Here is a 27,622-nt window from a genome sequence, read left to right as displayed (position 1 = left end):
CAGAGAAACGGGCCGAGGTTTCTGTTTGGGGGCATATGGCTGAGAGTGGCCGGCTGGCCCCTGAAAATCCACGATACACAGCATGGTTCCCAGATCCAAGGTGGCACCAGTGCCAAGTTGGGCTGGTTTGATAGTCCCAAGTGTCTCCTGCAATCTGCCATCCAGAAGCGGGGCAGCTTACTTTTGTTTGCCAGAGAAATAGGCCTAGGTTTTTGTTTGGGGGCCTGTGGCTAGGAGTGGCCGGCTGGCTCCTAAGAATCCACGATACGCAGGATGTTTACCAGACCCATGGTGGCACCAGTGCCAAGTTGGGCTGGTTTGATAGTACCAAGTGGCTCCTGCAATCTGCCATCAAAAAGTTGGCAGGCGTGTTTTGTTTTCCAGGGAACAGCGCCGTTGATTTTGTTTGGGGGCCTGTGGCTGGGAGTGGCCGGCTGGCTCCTTAGAATCCACGATACGCAGGATGGTTCCCAGACCCAAGGTGACACCAGTGCCAAGTCGGGCTGGTTTGATTACACCAAGTGGCTCCTGCAATCTGCCATCCATAAGTGAGGCAGCTAAGTTTTGTTTGCCAGAAAAAAGGGCCGTGGTTTTTGTTGGGGGCCTGTGGCGGGGAGTAGCCGGCTGGCTCCTTAAAATCCACGATAGGCAGGATGGTTCCCAGACCCAAGGTGGTACCAGTGCCAAGTCGGGCTGGTTTGATAGTACCAAGTGGCTCCTGCAATCTGCCATCCAGAAGCGGGGCAGCTTACTTTTGTTTGCCAGGGAAACGGGCCGAGCTTTGTGTCTCGGGGCCTATGGCAGGGAGTGACCGGCTGGCTCCTGAAAAGCTACGATAGGCAGGATGGTGACCAGACCCATGGTGGCACCAGTGGCAAGTTGGGCTGGTTTGATAGTACCAAGTGGCTCCTGCAATCTGCCATCAAAATGTTGGCAGGCGAGTTTTGTTTTCCAGGGAAAAGCGCCGTTGTGTGTGTTTTGGGGCCTGTGGCTGGGAGTGGCCAGCTGGCTCCTTAGAATCCACGATACGCAGGATGGTTCCCAGACCCAAGGTGGCACCAGTGCCAAGTCGGGCTGGTTTGTTAGTACCAAGTGGTTCCTGCAATCTGCCATCCAGAAGCGGGGCAGCTGAATTTTGTTTGCCAGAGAAAAAGGCTGTTGTTTGTGTTTCGGGGCCTGTGGCTGGCAGTGGACGGCTGGCTCCTGAAAATCCATGATACGCAGCATGGTTCCCAGACCCAAGGTGGCACCAGTGCCAAGTAGGGCTGGTTTCATAGTACCCAGTGGCTCCTGCAATCTGCCATCCAGAAGAGGGGCAGTTGAGTTTTGTTTTCCAGAGAAAAGGGCCGTGGTTTGTGTTTGGGGCCTATGGCTGAGAGTGACCGGCTGGCCCCTGAAAATCCACGATAGGAAGGATGATTCCCAGATCCAAGGTGGCAGCAGTGCCATGTTGTGCTGGTGTGATAGTCCCAAGTGGCTCCTGCAATCTGCCATCCAGAAGCGGGGCAGCTGAATTTTGTTTGCCAGAGAAAAAGGCTGTGGTTTTTGTTTGGGGGCCTATGGCTGGGAGTGGCCGGCTGGCTCCTGAAAATCCATGATACGCAGCATGGTTCCCAGACCCAAGGTGGCACCAGTGCCAAGTGGGGCTGGTTTCACAGTGTCTAGTGCCTCCTGCAATCTCCCATCCAGAAGCGGGGCAGCTGAGTTTTGTTTGCCTGTGAAACGGGCCGTTGTTTTTGATTGGGGTCTGTGGCCGAGAGTGTCCAGCTGCCTCCTGACAATCCACAATACGCAGGATGGTTCCCAGACCCAAGGTGGCACCAGTGCCAAGTCGTGCTGGTTTGATAGTACCAAGTGCGACCTGCAATTTGCCATCCAGAAGAGGGGCAGTTGAGTTTTGTTTGCCAGAGAAAAGCGCCGTTGTTTGTGTTTGGGGTCTTGTGGCTGGGAGTGGCCGACTGGCGCCTTAGAATCTGCGATACGCAGCATGGTTCCCAGACCCAAGGTGGCACCAGTGCCAAGTTGGGCTGGTTTGATAGTACCAAGTGGCTCCTGCAATCTGCCATCCAGAAGCGGGGCAGCTTACTTTTGTTTGCCAGGGAAACGGGCCGAGGATTGTGACTGGGGGCCTATGGCTGGGAGTGACCGGCTGGCTCCTGGAAAGCTACAATAGGCAGGATGGTTACCAGACCCATGGTGGCACCAGTGCCAAGTTGGGCTGGTTTGATAGTACCAAGTTGCTCCTGCAATCTGCCATCAAAAAGTTGGCAGGCGAGTTTTGTTTTCCAGGGAAAAGCGCCGTTGTTTGTATTTGGGGGCCTGTGGCTGGGAGTGGCCGGCTGGCTCCTTAGAATCCACGATACGCAGGATGGTTCCCAGACCCAAGGTGGCACCAGTGCCAAGTCGGGCTGGTTTGATACTACCAAGTGGTTCCTGCAATCTGCCATCCAGAAGCGGGGCAGCTTACTTTTGTTTGCCAGGGAAACGGGCCGTGGGTTTTGTTTGGGGGCATATAGCTGAGAGTGGCCGGCTGGCCCCTGAAAATCCACGCTAGGCAGCATGGTTCCAGGATGCAAGGTGGCACCAGTGCCAAGTCGGGCTGGTTTGATGGGTCAAAGTGGCTCCTGCAATCTGCCATCCAGAAGCGGGGCAGCTGATTTTTGTTTGCCAGAGAAAAATTCCGTGGATTGTTTTTGGGGGCATATTGCTGGGAGTGGCCGGCTGGCTCCTTAAAATGCTCGATACGCATGATGGTTCCCAGGCCCAAGGTGTCACCACTACCAAGTCGGCCTGCGGTTTTAGTATCAAGTTCATCTTGCAATTTGCCATCCAGAAGAGGGGCAGTTGAGTTTTGTTTGCCAGAGAAACGGGCCGAGGTTTCTGTTTGGGGGCATATGGCTGAGAGTGGCCGGCTGGCCCCTGAAAATCCACGATACACAGCATGGTTCCCAGATCCAAGGTGGCACCAGTGCCAAGTTGGGCTGGTTTGATAGTCCCAAGTGTCTCCTGCAATCTGCCATCCAGAAGCGGGGCAGCTTACTTTTGTTTGCCAGAGAAATAGGCCTAGGTTTTTGTTTGGGGGCCTGTGGCTAGGAGTGGCCGGCTGGCTCCTAAGAATCCACGATACGCAGGATGTTTACCAGACCCATGGTGGCACCAGTGCCAAGTTGGGCTGGTTTGATAGTACCAAGTGGCTCCTGCAAACTCCATCAAAAAGTTGGCAGGCGTGTTTTGTTTTCCAGGGAACAGCGCCGTTGATTTTGTTTGGGGGCCTGTGGCTGGGAGTGGCCGGCTGGCTCCTTAGAATCCACGATACGCAGGATGGTTCCCAGACCCAAGGTGGCACCAGTGCCAAGTCGGGCTGGTTTGATTACACCAAGTGACTCCTGCAATCTGCCATCCAGAAGTGAGGCAGCTAAGTTTTGTTTGCGAGAAAAAAGGGCCGTGGTTTTTGTTGGGGGCCTGTGGCTGGGAGTAGCCGGCTGGCTCCTTAAAATCCACGATAGGCAGGATGGTTCCCAGACCCAAGGTGGCACCAGTGCCAAGTCGGGCTGGTTTGATAGTACCAAGTGGCTCCTGCAATCTGCCATCCAGAAGCGGGGCAGCTGAGTTTTTATTGCCAGAGAAAAAGGCTGTGGTTTTTGTTTGGGGGCCTGTGTCTGGCAGTGGCCGGCTGGCTCCTGAAAATCCACGATACGCAGCATGGTTCCCAGACCCAAGGTGGCACCAGTACAAAGTGGGGCTCGTTTGACAGTGTCAAGTGCCTCCTGCAATCTCCCATCCAGAAGCGGGACAGCTGAGTTTTTTTTGCCAGGGAAACGGACCTTTGTTTTTGATTGGGGTCTGTGGCCGAGAGTGGTCGGCTGTCTCCTGACAATCCACAATACGCAGGATGGTTCCCAGACCAAAGGTGGCACCAGTGCCAAGTCGGGCTGGTTTGATAGTACCAAGTGGTTCCTGCAATCTGCCATCCAGAAGCGGGGCAGCTGAGTTTTGTTTGCCAGAGAAAAGGGCCGTGGGTTGTGTTTGGGGGCATATGGCTGGGAGTGGCCACCTGGCTCCTTAAAATGCACGATACGCCGCATGGTAACCAGACGCAAGGTGGCACCAGTGCCAAGTCGGGCTGTTTTTGTAGTACCCAGTGGCTCCTGCAATTTGCCATCCAGAAGCGGGGCAGCTAAATTTTGTTTGCTAGAGAAAAGGGCTGTGGTTTGTGTTTGGGGGCCTATGGCCGAGAGTGGTAGGCTGGCCCCTGAAAATCAACGATAGGCAGGATGGTTCCCAGATCCAAGGTGGCACCAGTGCCAAGTAAGGCTGGTTGTATGGTTCAAAGTGACTCCTGCAATCTGCCATCCAGAAGCGGGACAGCTGAGTTTTTTTTGCCAGAGAAAAGGTCCGTGGTTTCTTTTTGGGGCATACGGCTGGGAATTGCCGGCTGGCTCCTTAAAATGCTCGATACGCAGGATGGTTCCCAGAGCCAAGGTGGCACCACTGCCAAGTCGGGCTCTTTTTGTAGTACCAAGTGCGTCCTGCAATTTGCCATCCAGAAGAGGGGCAGTTGAGTTTTGTTTGCCAGAGAAAAGGGCCGAGGTTTGTGTTTGGGAGCATATGGCTGGGAATGACCGGCTGGCCCCTGAAAATCCACGATACGCCGGATGGTTCCCAGATCCAAGATGGTACCATTACCAAGTCGGGCTGCTTTGATAGTCCCAAGTGGCTCCTGCAAACTGCCACACCAGAAGCGGGGCAGCTGAGTTTTGTTTGCCAGGGAAATGGGCCGTTGTTTGTGTTTGGGGGCCTGTGGCTGGGAGTGTTCGGCTGGTTCCTGAATATGTACGATACGCAGGATTGTTCCCAGATCCAAGGTGGCAGCAGTGCCATGTTGTGCTGGTGTGATAGTCCCAAGTGGCTCCTGCAATCTGCCATCCAGAAGTGGGGCAGCTGATTTTTGTTTGCCAGAGAAAAGGTCCGTGGTTTGTGTTTGGGGGCATATGGCTGAGAGTGGCCGGCTGGCCCCTGAAAATCCACGATACACAGGATGGTTCCCAGATCCAAGGTGGCACCTGTGCCAAGTCGGGCTGATTTGATAGTACTAAGTAGCTCCTGCAATCTGCCATCCAGAAGCGGGGCAGCTTACTTTTGTTTGCCAGGGAAACGGGCCGAGGTTTCTGTTTGGGGGCCTATGGCTGGGAGTGACCGGCTGGCTCCTGAAAAGCTACAATAGGCAGGATGGTTCCCAGAGCCAAGGTGGCACCAGTGCCAAGTTGGGCTGGTTTGATAGTACCAAGTGGCTCCTGCAATCTGCCATCCAGAAGCGGGGCAGCTTACTTTTGTTTGCCAGAGAAATAGGCCTAGGTTTTTGTCTGGGGGCCTGTGGCTAGGAGTGGCCGGCTGGCTCCTAAGAATCCACGATACGCAGGATGTTTCCCAGACCCAAGGTGACACCAGTGCCAAGTCGGGCTGGTTTGATAGTACCAAGTGGCTCCTGCAAACTCCATCAAAAAGTTGGCAGGCGTGTTTTGTTTTCCAGGGAACAGCGCCGTTGATTTTGTTTGGGGGCCTGTGGCTGGGAGTGGCCGGCTGGCTCCTTAGAATCCACGATACGCAGGATGGTTCCCAGACCCAAGGTGGCACCAGTGCCAAGTCGGGCTGGTTTGATTACACCAAGTGGCTCCTGCAATCTGCCATCCAGAAGTGAGGCAGCTAAGTTTTGTTTGCCAGAAAAAAGGGCCGTGGTTTTTGTTGGGGGCCTGTGGCTGGGAGTGGCCGGCTGGCTCCTTAGAATCCACCATACGCAGGATGGTTCCCAGACCCAAGGTGGCACCAGTGCCAAGTCGGGCTGGTTTGATAGTCCCAAGTGGCTCCTGCAAACTGCCATCCAGAAGCGGGGCAGCTGAGTTTTGTTTGCCAGGGAAATGGGCCGTTGTTTGTGTTTGGGGGCCTGTGGCTGGGAGTGTTCGGCTGGTTCCTGAATATGTACGATACGCAGGATTGTTCCCAGACCCAAGGTGGCACCAGTGCCAAGTCGGGCTGGTTTGATGGTGCAAAGTGGCTCCTGCAATCTGCCATCCAGACGCGGGGCAGCGGATTTTTGTTTCCATGAGAAATGGTCCGTGGTTTGTTTTTGGGGGTATATGGCTGGGCCTGGCCGGCTGGCTCCTTAAAAAGCTCGATATGCAGGATGGTTCCCTGACACAAGGTGGCACCAGTGCCACGTCGGGCGGTTTTCGTAGTACAAAGTGCGTCCTAAAATTTGCCATCCAGAAGAGGGGCAGTTGAGTTTTGTTTGCCAGAGAAAAGGTCCGTGGTTTGTTTTTGGGGGCATATGGCTGAGAGTGGCTGGGTGGCCCCTGAAAATCCACGATACACAGGATGGTTCCCAGATCCAAGGTGGCACCTGTGCCAAGTCGGGCTGATTTGATAGTACTAAGTAGCTCCTGCAATCTGCCATCCAGAAGCGGGGCAGCTTACTTTTGTTTGCCAGGGAAACGGGCCGAGGTTTGTGTTTGGGGGCCTATGGCTGAGAGTGACCGGCTGGCTCCTGAAAAGCTACAATAGGCAGGATGGTGACCAGACCCATGGTGGCACCAGTGCCAAGTTGGGCTGGTTTGATAGTACCAAGTGGTTCCTGCAATCTGCCATCCAGAAGCAGGGCAGCTGAGTTTTGTTTGCCAGAGAAAAGGGCCTTGGTTTGTGTTTGGGGGCATATGGCTGCGTGTGGCCAGCTGGCTCCTTAAAATGCACGATATGCAACATGGCTCCCAGACCCAAGGTGGCACCAGTGCCAAGTTGGGCTGGTTTGATAGTACCAAGTGGCTCCTGCAATCTTCCATGATCACGTGGAGAAATACTTTCTGGTTTCAGCCTCATGCTCTTTCTTCTCTCCCTCAACTTCTCTATCACCTCTCATCTGGTTCACATGCGCTGTCTTCAAGGTCCACAGGCTACTTTTCACAGAATCTTCTGGCCTGATGAAGTAAGAATGATGAATAGAACAGAGCTGGGATCTATTTTCCAGTTTGGATAAAATGCATTCTGCACACAAATCCAAGGAGAACGTGCTGCCCCGATGCCCAGAAAATCTTTCACTCCTGCTAGTGTTCTACGTCAACCGCAACTTAGTCTGAAAGAAAAGCTTTTTCTCTGAGAGCATCTGAGAGGTTTGCATGAAGCACTGATATCTGACATATGCAATTTTGAATAGGAGAGGAAAAAGAAAATGGCAAGGAGTTTTTAATTTTAGTGGTTTCAATTTTAATTTCCGTGCACTTTTTCAAAACTTGTCAGCTCAAATGCCCATCAACATCTTTTAGTCATCTGTAAGTCAGTATTCATATAAAATGTGCTTCAAATCCAAAGAATTTCAAATTTGCACTCCAAGCTTCTATGCCTAGATTTATGATTTCCTACACATATTAGATGAAAGGAAGGCCTTTTTTACTGTGGGAGTGCTGGAACACTGGAACAGGTTGCCCAGAGAAGTTGTGGGTGTCCCATCCCTGAAAGTATTCAAGGTCACCTTGGACGGGGCTTGGAGCAGCAACAAAGGAGAAGCTTGATGGTAGAGAAACAAAGTTGGACTATAGAAGAAACTCGGATTGAAGTATAGGATCAAGTTTTCTCTCAGCTCTTGGGGTAAATTCAAAGTTGTACAAAATGACATTTATCTGTGCTATTCACTACTGTAACAGAAAGTTTCATGAAAACTGTACAGAAGATAGTAAATTTTAAAAGAGATAAGAATTACAGCATAAAATCCATGGGATAGGTTACAACATGAGACACTCTCTAAGAGAAAATCTCTTTGTTTCAGCACTTCATCGGGGTAAGATTTCATGAAGTGCCAAAGAAGGCGGCAAAATATCATTCGGGACATTATTTACTGGAATTCAGCCTGGCCATTAGTAGGAACTGCCTTTGAACATATCATGTAGATATACCACACACGCTTTCCCTTCACTGAAAAATTACTGTTTACAACAAATAAGCAATTGACGATCAAAATTGATTGAAAGCATCTTAAACATGTCAAGTATTTCATTGTAGATGATCTGTGATCCAAATGCTTCTTCCACCTTCGAGAGGGACAGAAGAATTCTTCCATATCATGATGGTTTAAAATTGTATCAACCAATGTTTTCTGCTGAAAAGATATCATCTATTTTTTTCTATTTTTGGAAGAAAATATTCCTAGACATACAACAGGTGAGAACTAAGTAATTTTAAAGAAACAAATGAAATGAAAATATTCTGTAAATAGAATGAAATGAAAAGCTGTGTTTTAAATAGGAGCTAAATATTAAACAGAATTTTTGTACCAGGCATTTGAATTACTGCACCAGCTCTTTTGCCCATCAAGAGAGGCATTTAGCATTTCAGTCTTTTCCAAGGTGTTCATGATCTGCTATGCTGATCTCTGTGTGTGCCTAGGTGTGTGTGGAGGGGGGGGCATATGAAGGGGAGTGTGTATGTTTGCTTTACAATTGTTGTGGCAGATTCATGCCTCAGCTCCACATTTTGTTTTAAAAAGGTCACACCGAGTGGATATGAAGTTTACTATCAACAAGAGATCGATTCCCAAATCATCCATTTGACTCTCCCTTATAAATCATGTGCTTTGTTGCATATTTTATCAAATATACTTTCAAGCCAGATGGAGGAAGGAGGATGTGGGAATCCCTCCACCATCTTGCAACTTTTATGTAAGTAGGTTTTCAAGAAAATCATCATTTCTCTTTTAAATATGTCTGGAACAGGCATGATGGTAGTGTCAACCTGTTGGAGTTTTTGTTGCTGGAAGAAGTTGTACAAAAGGATTGGTTTTTACATTGACCAGTTACTGAATCAAGCGCAGGAATACATTGGAAATTTAGCTGGGGGTTCCTTTTCCCAGCAGACTACTTCTAGAACGAGCTTGTACACTGAAGCTGACTCTTTTGCTCTCTTTTTGTTTCTTTCCTATTTTCTTGGCTTCTTTGCCACTATCTAGACAATTTTGGAACTTTGTTCCCAACTAAAATGGTTTCAATAGTCTGATTGTGATCATACATTTTTACAAGGAATTTTTAAAATCTTTCCTCGAGTCCAGAAAGTCAAGGACTTAGATCTTTTTCTTCCCTTATCAATATTGCCATGAAATTGATAAATAAAGACCAACTCTTTATTTTTGTTTTTAACCCACGTAGATAATTCCCATCCATTAATCCATTTTGTGGACCAATAGCTGCCATTCTGTTGGAAGCTGTCACTTCTTAACAATAGGCATTCTGTGACTATGTTGACTGCACTTTGGGTGAAGATCCTAACTGGTCTTAGATATACATAGGGAGAAATTTGCTCAGCCAGTGTCAGTCTTAAGCATGCGTATCAGAAGATCTTTCTAGAGCTGGGAATTTTCCCATGAAAGGGATTCAGTTAGGGAAGAGACACTTGTGCCAGAGTTTTACATTCTTCTTGAACACTGCTTAAGGAACTTAGATGCCATGTCCATTTGGATCTCTGTCTGCACAGAACTTTGTCATGCCAGCGCTTTGAAATGCATCTTGAAGAGAATTCACTAGCACAGAATGAAAGAGAGTGGAAGGGGTTGGTGGGGCTAACCAGGCCCAACCCCCCTGCCTAAACCAGGATACCTAGAGCCTCTTGCCCAGGATTCTATCTGGGTGTACTTTTAATGTCTTCAAAGATCCAGGCTCCACAATCTTTCTGGGCAGTCTGTGCCGTGGTTCAGTCACCCTGACAGTAAAGAAACATTTACTGATGTTCAAAGGCAATCTCCTGTATTTCAGTGTGTGCCCACTGCCTCTTGTCTTTTCCCTCAGCATCACTGAAAAGACACTGATTCCCTCCCCTTTGCACTATTGCTTCCATATGTATGTGTGATGCCATGTAGAGGTATGTCAAAAACCTCCCTGAAGCCCAGGCAGATAATATTCCCTTCATCTACCAGTCAAGTTGATTCATCAGAGGAGTTTAAAGTGATGTTCAGCATGAAATTCCCCTGAAAAATCATGCTAACTACATTATTTGGTCATCTGTCATGTGCCTGGCAAGGATTTCCAGGAAGAGCTGCTTCATCAACTTCCTGGGGATAAAAAAGAGGCTGGCTGGTTTGTACTATGGCGAGTCCTCTTAATTGCCTTTTTTGAAGATGGGTGTCATTTGCTAACATCCACTCTTTAGCCTCTGTTGCCGTCTACATCTTAGCAAAACGCTTTTCCACTATGTCTGGCTAGGAAAAACTGTGCCAGCACAGAAAACATCTCCCATCGTGTTCTAGAAGTTGCACGGATGTCTGCCAAGTGTTTGGCAGGAAGAAAAGAAAAGTTGTCCAAAACAGCTTCCAATCGAATGTTCCTGTGATTGGAAAAGTCAGGAGAGTGCAAAGGTACTGTTTTCTATCAGTTGGCAAGGTGCGCACACAATCCCAGTGTTGTACAGCTTGCTTCTTCACCTTCCCGAAGCTGCCGCTCTCGCCGGCTGCCGGAGCCCAAGAAGCGGCTTCTTCGCGCAAAGACGATTGTGCCGCTCACAGGGCTCTCCTTAGCGCGGCTTCTGCCGAAAGACGCCCGGCAGCGGCTCGTACCTCCGGAGAGCATCCTACCTTCGTCTTTCGCTCCTCTTCTCATCTACACCTCGGCAAAACGCTTTTCCACTATGTCTGGCTAGGAAAAACTGTGCCAGCACAGAAAACATCTCCCATCGTGTTCTAGAAGTTGCACGGATGTCTGCCAAGTGTTTGGCAGGAAGAAAAGAAAAGTTGTTCAAAACGGCTTCCAATCGAATGTTCATGTGATTGGAAAAGTCAGGAGAGTGCAAAGGTACTGTTTTCTATCAGTTGGCAAGGTGCGCACACAATCCCAGTGTTGTACAGCTTGCTTCTTCACCTTCCCGAAGCTGCCGCTCTCGCCGGCTGCCGGAGCCCAAGAAGCGGCTTCTTCGCGCAAAGACGATTGTGCCGCTCACAGTGCTCTCCTTAGCGCGGCTTCTGCCGAAAGACGCCCGGCAGCGGCTCTTACCTCCGGAGAGCATCCTACCTTCGTCTTTCGCGTCTTTTGTAGTCTACATCTTAGCAAAACGCTTTTCCACTATGTCTGGCTAGGAAAAACTGTGCCAGCACAGAAAACATCTCCCATCGTGTTCTGGAAGTTGCACGGATGTCTGCCAAGTGTTTGGCAGGAAGAAAAGAAAAGTTGTCCAAAACAGCTTCCAATCGAATGTTCCTGTGATTGGAAAAGTCAGGAGAGTGCAAAGGTACTGTTTTCTATCAGTTGGCAAGGTGCGCACACAATCCCAGTGTTGTACAGCTTGCTTCTTCACCTTCCCGAAGCTGCCACTCTCAGGAGGTAAGAGCCGCTGCCGGGCGTCTTTCGGCAGAAGCCGCGCTAAGGGGAGCCCTGTGAGCGGCACAATCGTCTTTGCGCGAAGAAGCCGCTTCTTGGGCTCCGGCAGCCGGCGAGAGCGGCAGCTTCGGGAAGGTGAAGAAGCAAGCTGTACAACACTGGGATTGTGTGCGCACCTTGCCAACTGATAGAAAACAGTACCTTTGCACTCTCCTGACTTTTCCAATCACAGGAACATTCGATTGGAAGCTGTTTTGGACAACTTTTCTTTTCTTCCTGCCAAACACTTGGCAGACATCCGTGCAACTTCTAGAACACGATGGGAGATGTTTTCTGTGCTGGCACAGTTTTTCCTAGCCAGACATAGTGGAAAAGCGTTTTGCTAAGATGTAGACTACAAAAGACGCGAAAGACGAAGGTAGGATGCTCTCCGGAGGTAAGAGCCGCTGCCGGGCGTCTTTCGGCAGAAGCCGCGCTAAGGAGAGCACTGTGAGCGGCACAATCGTCTTTGCGCGAAGAAGCCGCTTCTTGGGCTCCGGCAGCCGGCGAGAGCGGCAGCTTCGGGAAGGTGAAGAAGCAAGCTGTACAACACTGGGATTGTGTGCGCACCTTGCCAACTGATAGAAAACAGTACCTTTGCACTCTCCTGACTTTTCCAATCACAGGAACATTCGATTGGAAGCTGTTTTGGACAACTTTTCTTTTCTTCCTGCCAAACACTTGGCAGACATCCGTGCAACTTCTAGAACACGATGGGAGATGTTTTCTGTGCTGGCACAGTTTTTCCTAGCCAGACATAGTGGAAAAGCGTTTTGCCGAGGTGTAGACTACATAAGACGCGAAAGACGAAGGTAGGATGCTCTCCGGAGGTAAGAGCCGCTGCCGGGCGTCTTTCGGCAGAAGCCGCGCTAAGGAGAGCACTGTGAGCGGCACAATCGTCTTTGCGCGAAGAAGCCGCTTCTTCGGTTCCGGGAGCCGGCGAGAGCGGCAGCTTCGGGAAGGTGAAGAAGCAAGCTGTACAACACTGGGATTGTGTGCGCACCTTGCCAACTGATAGAAAACAGTACCTTTGCACTCTCCTGACTTTTCCAATCACAGGAACATTCGATTGGAAGCTGTTTTGGACAACTTTTCTTTTCTTCCTGCCAAACACTTGGCAGACATCCGTGCAACTTCTAGAACACGATGGGAGATGTTTTCTGTGCTGGCACAGTTTTTCCTAGCCAGACATAGTGGAAAAGCTTTTTGCCGAGGTGTAGACTACATAAGACGCGAAAGACGAAGGTAGGATGCTCTCCGGAGGTAAGAGCCGCTGCCGGGCGTCTTTCGGCAGAAGCCGCGCTAAGGAGAGCACTGTGAGCGGCACAATCGTCTTTGCGCGAAGAAGCCGCTTCTTCGGTTCCGGGAGCCGGCGAGAGCGGCAGCTTCGGGAAGGTGAAGAAGCAAGCTGTACAACACTGGGATTGTGTGCGCACCTTGCCAACTGATAGAAAACAGTACCTTTGCACTCTCCTGACTTTTCCAATCACAGGAACATTCGATTGGAAGCTGTTTTGGACAACTTTTCTTTTCTTCCTGCCAAACACTTGGCAGACATCCGTGCAACTTCTAGAACACGATGGGAGATGTTTTCTGTGCTGGCACAGTTTTTCCTAGCCAGACATAGTGGAAAAGCGTTTTGCTAAGATGTAGACTACAAAAGACGCGAAAGACGAAGGTAGGATGCTCTCCGGAGGTAAGAGCCGCTGCCGGGCGTCTTTCGGCAGAAGCCGCGCTAAGGAGAGCACTGTGAGCGGCACAATCGTCTTTGCGCGAAGAAGCCGCTTCTTGGGCTCCGGCAGCCGGCGAGAGCGGCAGCTTCGGGAAGGTGAAGAAGCAAGCTGTACAACACTGGGATTGTGTGCGCACCTTGCCAACTGATAGAAAACAGTACCTTTGCACTCTCCTGACTTTTCCAATCACAGGAACATTCGATTGGAAGCTGTTTTGGACAACTTTTCTTTTCTTCCTGCCAAACACTTGGCAGACATCCGTGCAACTTCTAGAACACGATGGGAGATGTTTTCTGTGCTGGCACAGTTTTTCCTAGCCAGACATAGTGGAAAAGCGTTTTGCTAAGATGTAGACTACAAAAGACGCGAAAGACGAAGGTAGGATGCTCTCCGGAGGTAAGAGCCGCTGCCGGGCGTCTTTCGGCAGAAGCCGCGCTAAGGAGAGCACTGTGAGCGGCACAATCGTCTTTGCGCGAAGAAGCCGCTTCTTCGGTTCCGGGAGCCGGCGAGAGCGGCAGCTTCGGGAAGGTGAAGAAGCAAGCTGTACAACACTGGGATTGTGTGCGCACCTTGCCAACTGATAGAAAACAGTACCTTTGCACTCTCCTGACTTTTCCAATCACAGGAACATTCGATTGGAAGCTGTTTTGGACAACTTTTCTTTTCTTCCTGCCAAACACTTGGCAGACATCCGTGCAACTTCTAGAACACGATGGGAGATGTTTTCTGTGCTGGCACAGTTTTTCCTAGCCAGACATAGTGGAGAAGCGTTTTGCTAAGATGTAGACTACAAAAGACGCGAAAGACGAAGGTAGGATGCTCTCCGGAGGTAAGAGCCGCTGCCGGGCGTCTTTCGGCAGAAGCCGCGCTAAGGAGAGCACTGTGAGCGGCACAATCGTCTTTGCGCGAAGAAGCCGCTTCTTGGGCTCCGGCAGCCGGCGAGAGCGGCAGCTTCGGGAAGGTGAAGAAGCAAGCTGTACAACACTGGGATTGTGTGCGCACCTTGCCAACTGATAGAAAACAGTACCTTTGCACTCTCCTGACTTTTCCAATCACAGGAACATTCGATTGGAAGCTGTTTTGGACAACTTTTCTTTTCTTCCTGCCAAACACTTGGCAGACATCCGTGCAACTTCTAGAACACGATGGGAGATGTTTTCTGTGCTGGCACAGTTTTTCCTAGCCAGACATAGTGGAAAAGCGTTTTGCCGAGGTGTAGATGAGAAGAGGAGCTAAAGAGTGGATGTTAGCAAATGACACCCATCTTCAAAAAAGGCAATTAAGAGGACTCGCCATAGTACAAACCAGCCAGCCTCTTTTTTATCCCCAGGAAGTTGATGAAGCAGCTCTTCCTGGAAATCCTTGCCAGGCACATGACAGATGACCAAATAATGTAGTTAGCATGATTTTTCAGGGGAATTTCATGCTGGACATCACTTTAAACTCCTCTGATGAATCAACTTGACTGGTAGATGAAGGGAATATTATCTGCCTGGGCTTCAGGGAGGTTTTTGACATACCTCTACATGGCATCACACATACATATGGAAGCAATAGTGCAAAGGGGAGGGAATCAGTGTCTTTTCAGTGATGCTGAGGGAAAAGACAAGAGGCAGTGGGCACACACTGAAATACAGGAGATTGCCTTTGAACATCAGTAAATGTTTCTTTACTGTCAGGGTGACTGAACCACGGCACAGACTGCCCAGAAAGATTGTGGAGCCTGGATCTTCGAAGACATTAAAAGTACACCCAGATAGAATCCTGGGCAAGAGGCTCTAGGTATCCTGGTTTAGGCAGGGGGGTTGGGCCTGGTTAGCCCCACCAACCCCTTCCACTCTCTTTCATTCTGTGCTAGTGAATTCTCTTCAAGATGCATTTCAAAGCGCTGGCATGACAAAGTTCTGTGCAGACAGAGATCCAAATGGACATGGCATCTAAGTTCCTTAAGCAGTGTTCAAGAAGAATGTAAAACTCTGGCACAAGTGTCTCTTCCCTAACTGAATCCCTTTCATGGGAAAATTCCCAGCTCTAGAAAGATCTTCTGATACGCATGCTTAAGACTGACACTGGCTGAGCAAATTTCTCCCTATGTATATCTAAGACCAGTTAGGATCTTCACCCAAAGTGCAGTCAACATAGTCACAGAATGCCTATTGTTAAGAAGTGACAGCTTCCAACAGAATGGCAGCTATTGGTCCACAAAATGGATTAATGGATGGGAATTATCTACGTGGGTTAAAAACAAAAATAAAGAGTTGGTCTTTATTTATCAATTTCATGGCAATATTGATAAGGGAAGAAAAAGATCTAAGTCCTTGACTTTCTGGACTCGAGGAAAGATTTTAAAAATTCCTTGTAAAAATGTATGATCACAATCAGACTATTGAAACCATTTTAGTTGGGAACAAAGTTCCAAAATTGTCTAGATAGTGGCAAAGAAGCCAAGAAAATAGGAAAGAAACAAAAAGAGAGCAAAAGAGTCAGCTTCAGTGTACAAGCTCGTTCTAGAAGTAGTCTGCTGGGAAAAGGAACCCCCAGCTAAATTTCCAATGTATTCCTGCGCTTGATTCAGTAACTGGTCAATGTAAAAACCAATCCTTTTGTACAACTTCTTCCAGCAACAAAAACTCCAACAGGTTGACACTACCATCATGCCTGTTCCAGACATATTTAAAAGAGAAATGATGATTTTCTTGAAAACCTACTTACATAAAAGTTGCAAGATGGTGGAGGGATTCCCACATCCTCCTTCCTCCATCTGGCTTGAAAGTATATTTGATAAAATATGCAACAAAGCACATGATTTATAAGGGAGAGTCAAATGGATGATTTGGGAATCGATCTCTTGTTGATAGTAAACTTCATATCCACTCGGTGTGACCTTTTTAAAACAAAATGTGGAGCTGAGGCATGAATCTGCCACAACAATTGTAAAGCAAACATACACACTCCCCTTCATATGCCCCCCCCTCCACACACACCTAGGCACACACAGAGATCAGCATAGCAGATCATGAACACCTTGGAAAAGACTGAAATGCTAAATGCCTCTCTTGATGGGCAAAAGAGCTGGTGCAGTAATTCAAATGCCTGGTACAAAAATTCTGTTTAATATTTAGCTCCTATTTAAAACACAGCTTTTCATTTCATTCTATTTACAGAATATTTTCATTTCATTTGTTTCTTTAAAATTACTTAGTTCTCACCTGTTGTATGTCTAGGAATATTTTCTTCCAAAAATAGAAAAAAATAGATGATATCTTTTCAGCAGAAAACATTGGTTGATACAATTTTAAACCATCATGATATGGAAGAATTCTTCTGTCCCTCTCGAAGGTGGAAGAAGCATTTGGATCACAGATCATCTACAATGAAATACTTGACATGTTTAAGATGCTTTCAATCAATTTTGATCGTCAATTGCTTATTTGTTGTAAACAGTAATTTTTCAGTGAAGGGAAAGTGTGTGTGGTATATCTACATGATATGTTCAAAGGCAGTTCCTACTAATGGCCAGGCTGAATTCCAGTAAATAATGTCCCGAATGATATTTTGCCGCCTTCTTTGGCACTTCATGAAATCTTACCCCGATGAAGTGCTGAAACAAAGAGATTTTCTCTTAGAGAGTGTCTCATGTTGTAACCTATCCCATGGATTTTATGCTGTAATTCTTATCTCTTTTAAAATTTACTATCTTCTGTACAGTTTTCATGAAACTTTCTGTTACAGTAGTGAATAGCACAGATAAATGTCATTTTGTACAACTTTGAATTTACCCCAAGAGCTGAGAGAAAACTTGATCCTATACTTCAATCCGAGTTTCTTCTATAGTCCAACTTTGTTTCTCTACCATCAAGCTTCTCCTTTGTTGCTGCTCCAAGCCCCGTCCAAGGTGACCTTGAATACTTTCAGGGATGGGACACCCACAACTTCTCTGGGCAACCTGTTCCAGTGTTCCAGCACTCCCACAGTAAAAAAGGCCTTCCTTTCATCTAATATGTGTAGGAAATCATAAATCTAGGCATAGAAGCTTGGAGTGCAAATTTGAAATTCTTTGGATTTGAAGCACATTTTATATGAATACTGACTTACAGATGACTAAAAGATGTTGATGGGCATTTGAGCTGACAAGTTTTGAAAAAGTGCACGGAAATTAAAATTGAAACCACTAAAATTAAAAACTCCTTGCCATTTTCTTTTTCCTCTCCTATTCAAAATTGCATATGTCAGATATCAGTGCTTCATGCAAACCTCTCAGATGCTCTCAGAGAAAAAGCTTTTCTTTCAGACTAAGTTGCGGTTGACGTAGAACACTAGCAGGAGTGAAAGATTTTCTGGGCATTGGGGCAGCACGTTCTCCTTGGATTTGTGTGCAGAATGCATTTTATCCAAACTGGAAAATAGATCCCAGCTCTGTTCTATTCATCATTCTTACTTCATCAGGCCAGAAGATTCTGTGAAAAGTAGCCTGTGGACCTTGAAGACAGCGCATGTGAACCAGATGAGAGGTGATAGAGAAGTTGAGGGAGAGAAGAAAGAGCATGAGGCTGAAACCAGAAAGTATTTCTCCACGTGATCATGGAAGATTGCAGGAGCCACTTGGTACTATCAAACCAGCCCGACTTGGCACTGGTGCCACTATGGGTCTGGGAGCCATGTTGCATATCGTGCATTTTAAGGAGCCAGCTGGCCACACACAGCCATATGCCCCCAAACACAAACCAAGCCCTTTTCTCTGGCAAACAAAACTCAGCTGCCCTGCTTCTGGATGGCAGATTGCAGGAGCCACTTGGTACTATCAAACCAGCCCAACTTGGCACTGGTGCCACCTTGGCTCTGGGAACCATCCTGCCTATTGTAGCTTTTCAGGAGCCAGCCGGTCACTCCCAGCCATAGGCCCCCAAACAGAAACCTCGGCCCGTTTCCCTGGCAAACAAAAGTAAGCTGCCCCGCTTCTGGATGGCAGATTGCAGGAGCTACTTAGTACTATCAAATCAGCCCGACTTGGCACAGGTGCCACCTTGGATCTGGGAACCATCCTGTGTATCGTGGATTTTCAGGGGCCAGCCGGCCACTCTCAGCCATATGCCCCCAAACACAAACCACGGACCTTTTCTCTGGCAAACAAAAATCAGCTGCCCCACTTCTTGATGGCAGATTGCAGGAGCCACTTGGGACTATCACACCAGCACAACATGGCACTGCTGCCACCTTGGATCTGGGAACAATCCTGCGTATCGTACATATTCAGGAACCAGCCGAACACTCCCAGCCACAGGCCCCCAAACACAAACAACGGCCCATTTCCCTGGCAAACAAAACTCAGCTGCCCCGCTTCTGGTGTGGCAGTTTGCAGGAGCCACTTGGGACTATCAAAGCAGCCCGACTTGGTAATGGTACCATCTTGGATCTGGGAACCATCCGGCGTATCGTGGATTTTCAGGGGCCAGCCGGTCATTCCCAGCCATATGCTCCCAAACACAAACCTCGGCCCTTTTCTCTGGCAAACAAAACTCAACTGCCCCTCTTCTGGATGGCAAATTGCAGGACGCACTTGGTACTACAAAAAGAGCCCGACTTGGCAGTGGTGCCACCTTGGCTCTGGGAACCATCCTGCGTATCGAGCATTTTAAGGAGCCAGCCGGAAATTCCCAGCCGTATGCCCCAAAAAGAAACCACGGACCTTTTCTCTGGCAAAAAAAACTCAGCTGTCCCGCTTCTGGATGGCAGATTGCAGGAGTCACTTTGAACCATACAACCAGCCTTACTTGGCACTGGTGCCACCTTGTATCTGGGAACCATCCTGCCTATCGTTGATTTTCAGGGGCCAGCCTACCACTCTCGGCCATAGGCCCCCAAACACAAACCACAGCCCTTTTCTCTAGCAAACAAAATTTAGCTGCCCCGCTTCTGGATGGCAAATTGCAGGAGCCACTGGGTACTACAAAAACAGCCCGACTTGGCACAGGTGCCACCTTGCGTCTGGTTACCATGCGGCGTATCGTGCATTTTAAGGAGCCAGGTGGCCACTCCCAGCCATATGCCCCCAAACACAACCCACGGCCCTTTTCTCTGGCAAACAAAACTCAGCTGCCCCGCTTCTGGATGGCAGATTGCAGGAGACACTTGGTACTATCAAACCAGCCCGACTTGGCACTGGTGCCACCTTTGGTCTGGGAACCATCCTGCGTATTGTGGATTGTCAGGAGACAGCCGACCACTCTCGGCCACAGACCCCAATCAAAAACAAAGGTCCGTTTCCCTGGCAAACAAAACTCAGCTGCCCCGCTTCTGGATGGGAGATTGCAGGAGGCACTTGACACTGTCAAAAGAGCCCCACTTTGTACTGGTGCCACCTTGGGTCTGGGAACCATGCTGCGTATCGTGGATTTTCAGGAGCCAGCCGGCCACTGCCAGCCACAGGCCCCCAAACAAAAACCACAGCCTTTTTCTCTGGCAAACAAAACTCAGCTGCCCTGCTTCTGGATGGCAGATTGCAGGAGCCACTTGGTACTATCAAACCAGCCCGACTTGGCACTGGTGCCACCTTGGGTCTGGGAACCATCCTGCCTATCGTGGATTTTAAGGAGCCAGCCGGCTACTCCCAGCCACAGGCCCCCAACAAAAACCACGGCCCTTTTTTCTCGCAAACAAAACTTAGCTGCCTCACTTCTGGATGGCAGATTGCAGGAGTCACTTGGTGTAATCAAACCAGCCCGACTTGGCACTGGTGCCACCTTGGGTCTGGGAACCATCCTGCGTATCGTGGATTCTAAGGAGCCAGCCGGCCACTCCCAGCCACAGGCCCCCAAACAAAATCAACGGCGCTGTTCCCTGGAAAACAAAACACGCCTGCCAACTTTTTGATGGAGTTTGCAGGAGCCACTTGGTACTATCAAACCAGCCCAACTTGGCACTGGTGCCACCATGGGTCTGGTAAACATCCTGCGTATCGTGGATTCTTAGGAGCCAGCCGGCCACTCCTAGCCACAGGCCCCCAAACAAAAACCTAGGCCTATTTCTCTGGCAAACAAAAGTAAGCTGCCCCGCTTCTGGATGGCAGATTGCAGGAGACACTTGGGACTATCAAACCAGCCCAACTTGGCACTGGTGCCACCTTGGATCTGGGAACCATGCTGTGTATCGTGGATTTTCAGGGGCCAGCCGGCCACTCTCAGCCATATGCCCCCAAACAGAAACCTCGGCCCGTTTCTCTGGCAAACAAAACTCAACTGCCCCTCTTCTGGATGGCAAATTGCAAGATGAACTTGATACTAAAACCGCAGGCCGACTTGGTAGTGGTGACACCTTGGGCCTGGGAACCATCATGCGTATCGAGCATTTTAAGGAGCCAGCCGGCCACTCCCAGCAATATGCCCCCAAAAACAATCCACGGAATTTTTCTCTGGCAAACAAAAGTAAGCTGCCCCGCTTCTGGATGGCAGATTGCAGGAACCACTTGGTAGTATCAAACCAGCCCGACTTGGCACTGGTGCCACCTTGGGTCTGGGAACCATCCTGCGTATCGTGGATTCTAAGGAGCCAGCCGGCCACTCCCAGCCACAGGCCCCCAAATACAAACAACGGCGCTTTTCCCTGGAAAACAAAACTCGCCTGCCAACTTTTTGATGGCAGATTGCAGGAGCAACTTGGTACTATCAAACCAGCCCAACTTGGCACTGGTGCCACCATGGGTCTGGTAAGCATCCTGCCTATTGTAGCTTTCCAGGAGCCAGCCGGTCACTCCCAGCCATAGGCCCCCAAACACAAACCTCGGCCCGTTTCCCTGGCAAACAAAAGTAAGCTGCCCCGCTTCTGGATGGCAGATTGCAGGAGCCACTTGGTACTATCAAACCAGCCCGACTTGGCACTGGTGCCACCTTGGGTCTGGGAACCATGCTGCGTATCGCAGATTCTAAGGCGCCAGTCGGCCACTCCCAGCCACAAGACCCCAAACACAAACAACGGCGCTTTTCTCTGGCAAACAAAACTCAACTGCCCCTCTTCTGGATGGCAAATTGCAGGACGCACTTGGTACTATCAAACCAGCACGACTTGGCACGGGTGCCACCTTGGGTCTGGGAACCATCCTGCGTATTGTGGATTGTCAGGAGCCAGCTGGACACTCTCGGCCACAGACCCCAATCAAAAACAACGGCCCGTTTCACAGGCAAACAAAACTCAGCTGCCCCGCTTCTGGATGGGAGATTGCAGGAGGCACTTGACACTGTGAAACCAGCCCCACTTGGCACTGGTGCCACCTTGGGTCTGGGAACCATGCTGCGTATCATGGATTTTCAGGAGCCAGCCGGCCACTCCCAGCCATAGGCCCCCAAACAAAAACCACAGCCTTTTTCTCTGGCAAACAAAATTCAGCTGCCCCGCTTCTGGATGGCAGATTGCAGGAGCCACTTGGGACTATCACACCAGCACAACATGGCACTGGTGCCACCTTGGATCTGGGAATCATCCTTCCTATCGTGGATTTTCAGGGGCCAGCCGGTCACTCTCAGCCATAGGCCCCAAACACAAACCACGGCCCTTTTCTCTGGAAAACAAAACTCAACTGCCCCTCTTCTGGATGGCAGATTGCAGGAGCCACTGGGTACTATGAAACCAGCCCTACTTGGCACTGGTGCCACCTTGGGTCTGGGAACCATGCTGCGTATCATGGATTTTCAGGAGCCAGCCGTCCACTGCCAGCCACAGGCCCCGAAACACAAACAACAGCCTTTTTCTCTGGCAAACAAAATTCAGCTGCCCCGCTTCTGGATGGCAGATTGCAGGAGCCACTTGGTGCTATCAAACCAGCCTGACTTGGCACTGGTGCCACCTTGGGTCTGGGAACCATCCTGCGTATCGTGGATTCTAAGGAGCCAGCTGGCCACTCCCAGCCACAGGCCCCAAAACACACACAACGGCGCTTTTCCCTGGAAAACAACCTCGCCTGCCAACTTTTTGATGGCAGATTGCAGGAGCCACTTGGTACTATCAAACCAGCCCAACTTGCCACTGGTGCCACCATGGGTCTGGTCACCATCCTGCCTATCGTAGCTTTTCAGGAGCCAGCCGGTCACTCCCTGCCATAGGCCCCGAGACACAAACCTCGGCCCGTTTCCCTGGCAAACAAAAGTAAGCTGCCCCGCTTCTGGATGGCAGATTGCAGGAGCCACTTGGTACTATCAAACCAGCCCGACTTGGCACTGGTGCCACCTCTGGTCTGGGAACCATCCAGCCTATCGTGGATTTTAAGGAGCCAGCCGGCTACTCCCAGCCACAGGCCCCCAACAAAAACCACGGCCCTTTTTTCTGGCAAACAAAACTTAGCTGCCTCACTTCTGGATGGCAGATTGCAGGAGCCACTTGGTGTAATCAAACCAGCCCGACTTGGCACTGGTGTCACCTTGGGTCTGGGAACCATCCTGCGTATCGTGGATTCTAAGGAGCCAGCCGGCCACTCCCAGCCACAGGCCCCCAAACAAAATCAACGGCGCTGTTCCCTGGAAAACAAAACACGCCTGCCAACTTTTTGATGGAGTTTGCAGGAGCCACTTGGTACTATCAAACCAGCCCAACTTGGCACTGGTGCCACCATGGGTCTGGTAAACATCCTGCGTATCGTGGATTCTTAGGAGCCAGCAGGCCACTCCTAGCCACAGGCCCCCAAACAAAAACCTAGGCCTATTTCTCTGGCAAACAAAAGTAAGCTGCCCCGCTTCTGGATGGCAGATTGCAGGAGACACTTGGGACTATCAAACCAGCCCAACTTGGCACTGGTGCCACCTTGGATCTGGGAACCATGTTGTGTATCGTGGATTTTCAGGGGCCAGCCGGCCACTCTCAGCCATATGTCCCCAAACAGAAACCTCGGCCCGTTTCTCTGGCAAACAAAACTCAACTGCCCCTCTTCTGGATGGCAAATTGCAGGATGAACTTGATACTAAAACCGCAGGCCGACTTGGTAGTGGTGACACCTTGGGCCTGGGAACCATCATGCGTATCGAGCATTTTAAGGAGCCAGCCGGCCACTCCCAGCAATATGCCCCCAAAAACAATCCACGGAATTTTTCTCTGGCAAACAAAAATCAGCTGCCCCGCTTCTGGATGGCAGATTGCAGGAGCCACTTTGCACCATCAAACCAGCCCGACTTGGCACTGGTGCCACCTTGCATCTGGGAACCATGCTGCCTAGCGTGGATTTTCAGGGGCCAGCGGGCCACTCTCAGCTATATGCCCCCAAACAAAACCCACGGCCCGTTTCCCTGGCAAACAAAAGTAAGCTGCCCTGCTTCTGGATGGCAGATTGCAGGAACCACTTGGTAGTATCAAACCAGCACGACTTGGCACTGGTGCCACCTTGGGTCTGGGAACCATCCTGCGTATCGATCTTTTTAATGAGACAGCCGGCCACTCCCAGCCATATGCCCCCAAACACAACCCACGGCCCTTTCCTCTGGCAAAGAAAACTCAGCTGCACCGCTTCTGGATGGCAGATTGCAGGAGCCACTTGGTACTATCAAACCAGCAAGACTTGGCACTGGTGCCACCTTGGGTCTGGGAACCATCCTGCGTATTGTGGATTGTCAGGAGCCAGCTGAACATTCTCGGCCACAGACCCCAATCAAAAACAACGGCCCGTTTCACAGGCAAACAAAACTCAGCTGCCCCGCTTCTGGATGGGAGATTGCAGGAGGCACTTGACACTGTGAAACCAGCCCCACTTGGCACTGGTGCCACCTTGGGTCTGGGAACCATGCTGCGTATCATGGATTTTCAGGAGCCAGCCGGCCACTCCCAGCCATAGGCCCCCAAACAAAAACCACAGCCTTTTTCTCTGGCAAACAAAATTCAGCTGCCCCACTTCTGGATGGCAGATTGCAGGAGCCACTTGGGACTATCACACCAGCACAACATGGCACTGCTGCCACCTTGGATCTGGGAACCATCCTTCCTATCGTGGATTTTCAGGGGCCAGCCGGTCACTCTCAGCCATAGGCCCCAAACACAAACCACGGCCCTTTTCTCTGGAAAACAAAACTCAACTGCCCCTCTTCTGGATGGCAGATTGCAGGAGCCAGTGGGTACTATGAAACTAGCCCAACTTGGCACTGGTGCCACCTTGGGTCTGGGAACCATGCTGCGTATCATGGATTTTCAGGAGCCAGCTGGCCACTCCCAGCCACAGGCCCCAAAATACACACAACGGCGCTTTTCCCTGGAAAACAAAACTCGCCTGCCAACTTTTTGATGGCAGATTGCAGGAGCCACTTGGTACTATCAAACCAGCCCAACTTGGCACTGGTGCCACCATGGGTCTGGTCACCATCCTGCCTATCGTAGCTTTTCAGGAGCCAGCCGGTCACTCCCAGCCATAGGCCCCCAGAAAAAAACCTCGGTCCGTTTCCCTGGAAAACAAAAGTAAGCTGCCCCGCTTCTGGATGGCAGGTTGCAGGAGCCACTTGGTGCTATCAAACCAGCCCGACTTGGCACTGGTGCCACCTTGGGTCTGGGAACCATCCTGCGTATCCTGTGTTCTAAGGAGCCAGCCGGCCACTCCCAGCCACAGTCCCCCAAACACAAACAACGGCGCTTTTCCCTGGAAAACAAAACTGACCTGCCAACTTTTTGATGGCAGATTGCAGGAGCCACTTGGTACTATCAAACCAGCCCAACTTGGCACTGGTGCCACCATGGGTCTGGTCACCATCCTGCCTATCGTAGCTTTTCAGGAGCCAGCCGGTCACTCCCAGCCATAGGTCCCCAGACAAATACCTCGGCCCGTTTCCCTGGCAAACAAAAGTAAGCTGCCCCGCTTCTGGATGGCAGATTGCAGGAGCCACTTGGTACTATCAAACCAGCCCAACTTGACACTGGTGCCACCTTGGCTCTGGGAACCATGCTGCGTAACCCGGATTCTAAGACGACAGGCAGCCACTGCCAGCCACAGGCCTCCAAACAAAATCAACGGCGCTTTTCCCTGGAAAACAAAACTCGCCTGACAACTTTTAGATGGCAGATTGCAGGAGCCAGTTGGTACCATCAAACCAGCCCAACTTGGCACTGGTGCCACCTTGGGTCTGGGAACCATCCTGCCTATTGTTGCTTTTCAGGAGCCAGCCGGTCACTTCTAGCCCTAGGCCCCCAGTCATAAACCTCGGCCCGTTTCCCTGGCACACAAATGTAAGCTACCCCGCTTCAGGATGGCAGATTGCAGGAGCCACTTTTCACCATCAAACCAGCCCGACTTGGCACTGGTGCCACCTTGGGTCTGGGAACCATCCTGCGTATCGTGTGTTCTAAGGAGCCAGCTGGCCACTCCCAGCCACAGTCCCCCAAACACAAACAACGGCGCTTTTCCCTGGAAAACAAAACTCAACTGCCCCTCTTCTGGATGGCAGATTGCAGGAGCCACTGGGTACTATGAAACCAGCCCTACTTGGCACTGGTGCCACCTTGGGTCTGGGAACCATGCTGCGTATCATGGATTTTCAGGAGCCAGACGTCCACTGCCAGCCACAGGCCCCGAAACACAAACAACAGCCTTTTTCTCTGGCAAACAAAATTCAGCTGCCCCGCTTCTGGATGGCAGATTGCAGGAACCACTTGGTACTAACAAACCAGCCCGACTTGGCACTGGTGCCACCTCGGGTCTGGGAACCATCCTGCGTATCGTGGATTCTAAGGAGCCAGCTGGCCACTCCCAGCCACAGGCCCCAAAACACACACAACGGCGCTTTTCCCTGGAAAACAAAACTCGCCTGCCAGCTTTTTGATGGCAGATTGCAGGAGCCACTTGGTACTATCAAACCAGCCCAACTTGGCACTGGTGCCACCATGGGTCTGGTAACCATCCTGCCTATCGTAGCTTTTCAGGAGCCAGGCGGTCACTCCCAGCCATAGGCCCCCAGACACAAACCTCGGCCCGTTTCCCTGGCAAACAAAAGTAAGCTGCCCCGCTTCTGCATGGCAGATTGCAGGTGCTATTTAGTACTATCAAACCAGACCGACTTGGCACTGGTGCCACCTCTGGTCTGGGAACCATCCTGCCTATCGTGGATTTTCAGGCGCCAGACGGCCACTATCAGCCATATGCCCCCAAAAACAAACCACGGCCCTTTTCTCTGGTAAACAAAACTCAACTGCCCCTCTTCTGGATGGCAAATTTTAGGACGCACTTTGTACTACGAAAACCGCCCGACTTGGCACTGGTGCCACCTTGGGTCAGGGAACCATCCTGCCTATCGTAGCTTTTTAAGGAGCCAGCAGGCCACGCCCAGCCATATAGCCCCAAAAACAAACCACGGACCATTTCTCTTGGAAACAAAAATCCGCTGCCCCGCGTCAGGATGGCAGATTGCAGGAGCCACGTTGCACCATCAAACCACCCCGACTTGGCACTGGTGCCATCTTGGATCTGGGAACCATCCTGCCTATCGTAGCTTTTCAGGAGCCAGCCGGTTACTCCCTACCATAGGCCCCCAGACAGAAAGCTCTGCCCGTTTCCCTGGCAAACAAAAGTAAGCTACCCCGCTTCTGGATGGCAGATTGCAGGAGCCACTTGGTACTATCAAACCAGCCCAACTTGACACTGGTGCCACTTTGGGTCTGGGAACCATGCTGCGTAACGTAGATTCTAAGGCGCCAGGCGGCCACTCCCAGCCACAGGCCCCCAAATACAAACAACGGCGCTTTTCCCTGGAAAACAAAACTCGCCTGCCAGCTTTTTGATGGCAGATTGCAGGAGCCACTTGGTACTATCAAATCATCCCAACTTGGCACTGGTGCCACTATGGGTCTGGGAACCATCCTGCCAAATGTACCATTTCAGGAGCCAGCCGGTCACTCCCAGCCATAGGCCCCCATCACAAACCTCGGACCGTTTCCCTGGCAAACAAAATTAAGCTGCCCCGATTCTGGATGGCAGATTGCAGGAGCCACTTGGTAGTGTCAAAACAGCCCGACTTGGCACTGGTGCCACCTTGGGTCTGGGAACCATCCTGCGTATCGTGGATTCTAAGCAGCCACCCGGCCACTCCCAGCCACAGGCGCCCAAACACAAACAACGGCGCTTTTCCCTGGAAAACAAAACTCGCCTGCCAACATTTTGATGGCAGATTGCAGGAGCCACTTGGTACTATCAAACCAGCCCAACTTGGCACTGGTGCCACCATGGGTCTGGTCACCATCCTGCCTATCGTAGCTTTTCAGGAGCCAGCCGGTCACTCCCAGCCATAAACCCCCAGACACAAACCTCGGCCCGTTTCCCTGGAAAACAAAAGTAAGCACCCCCGATTCTGGATGGCAGATTGCAGGAGCCACTTGGTAGTATCAAATTAGCCCAACTTGGCACTGGTGCCATCATGGGTCTGGTAAACATCCTGCCTCTCTTAGCTTTTCAGGAGCCGGCCGGTCACTCCCTGCCATAGGCCCCCAGAGAAATACCTCGGCCCGTTTCCCTGGCAAACAAAAGTAAGCTGCCCCTCTTCTGGATGGCAGATTGCAGGA

Source organism: Melospiza melodia, chromosome 4, assembly GCF_035770615.1.
Source record: "Melospiza melodia melodia isolate bMelMel2 chromosome 4, bMelMel2.pri, whole genome shotgun sequence".
Taxonomy (NCBI): Eukaryota; Metazoa; Chordata; class Aves; order Passeriformes; family Passerellidae; genus Melospiza; species Melospiza melodia.
The sequence above is the reverse complement of the archived record's forward strand: the minus strand, read 5'-3'. Positions refer to the sequence as shown.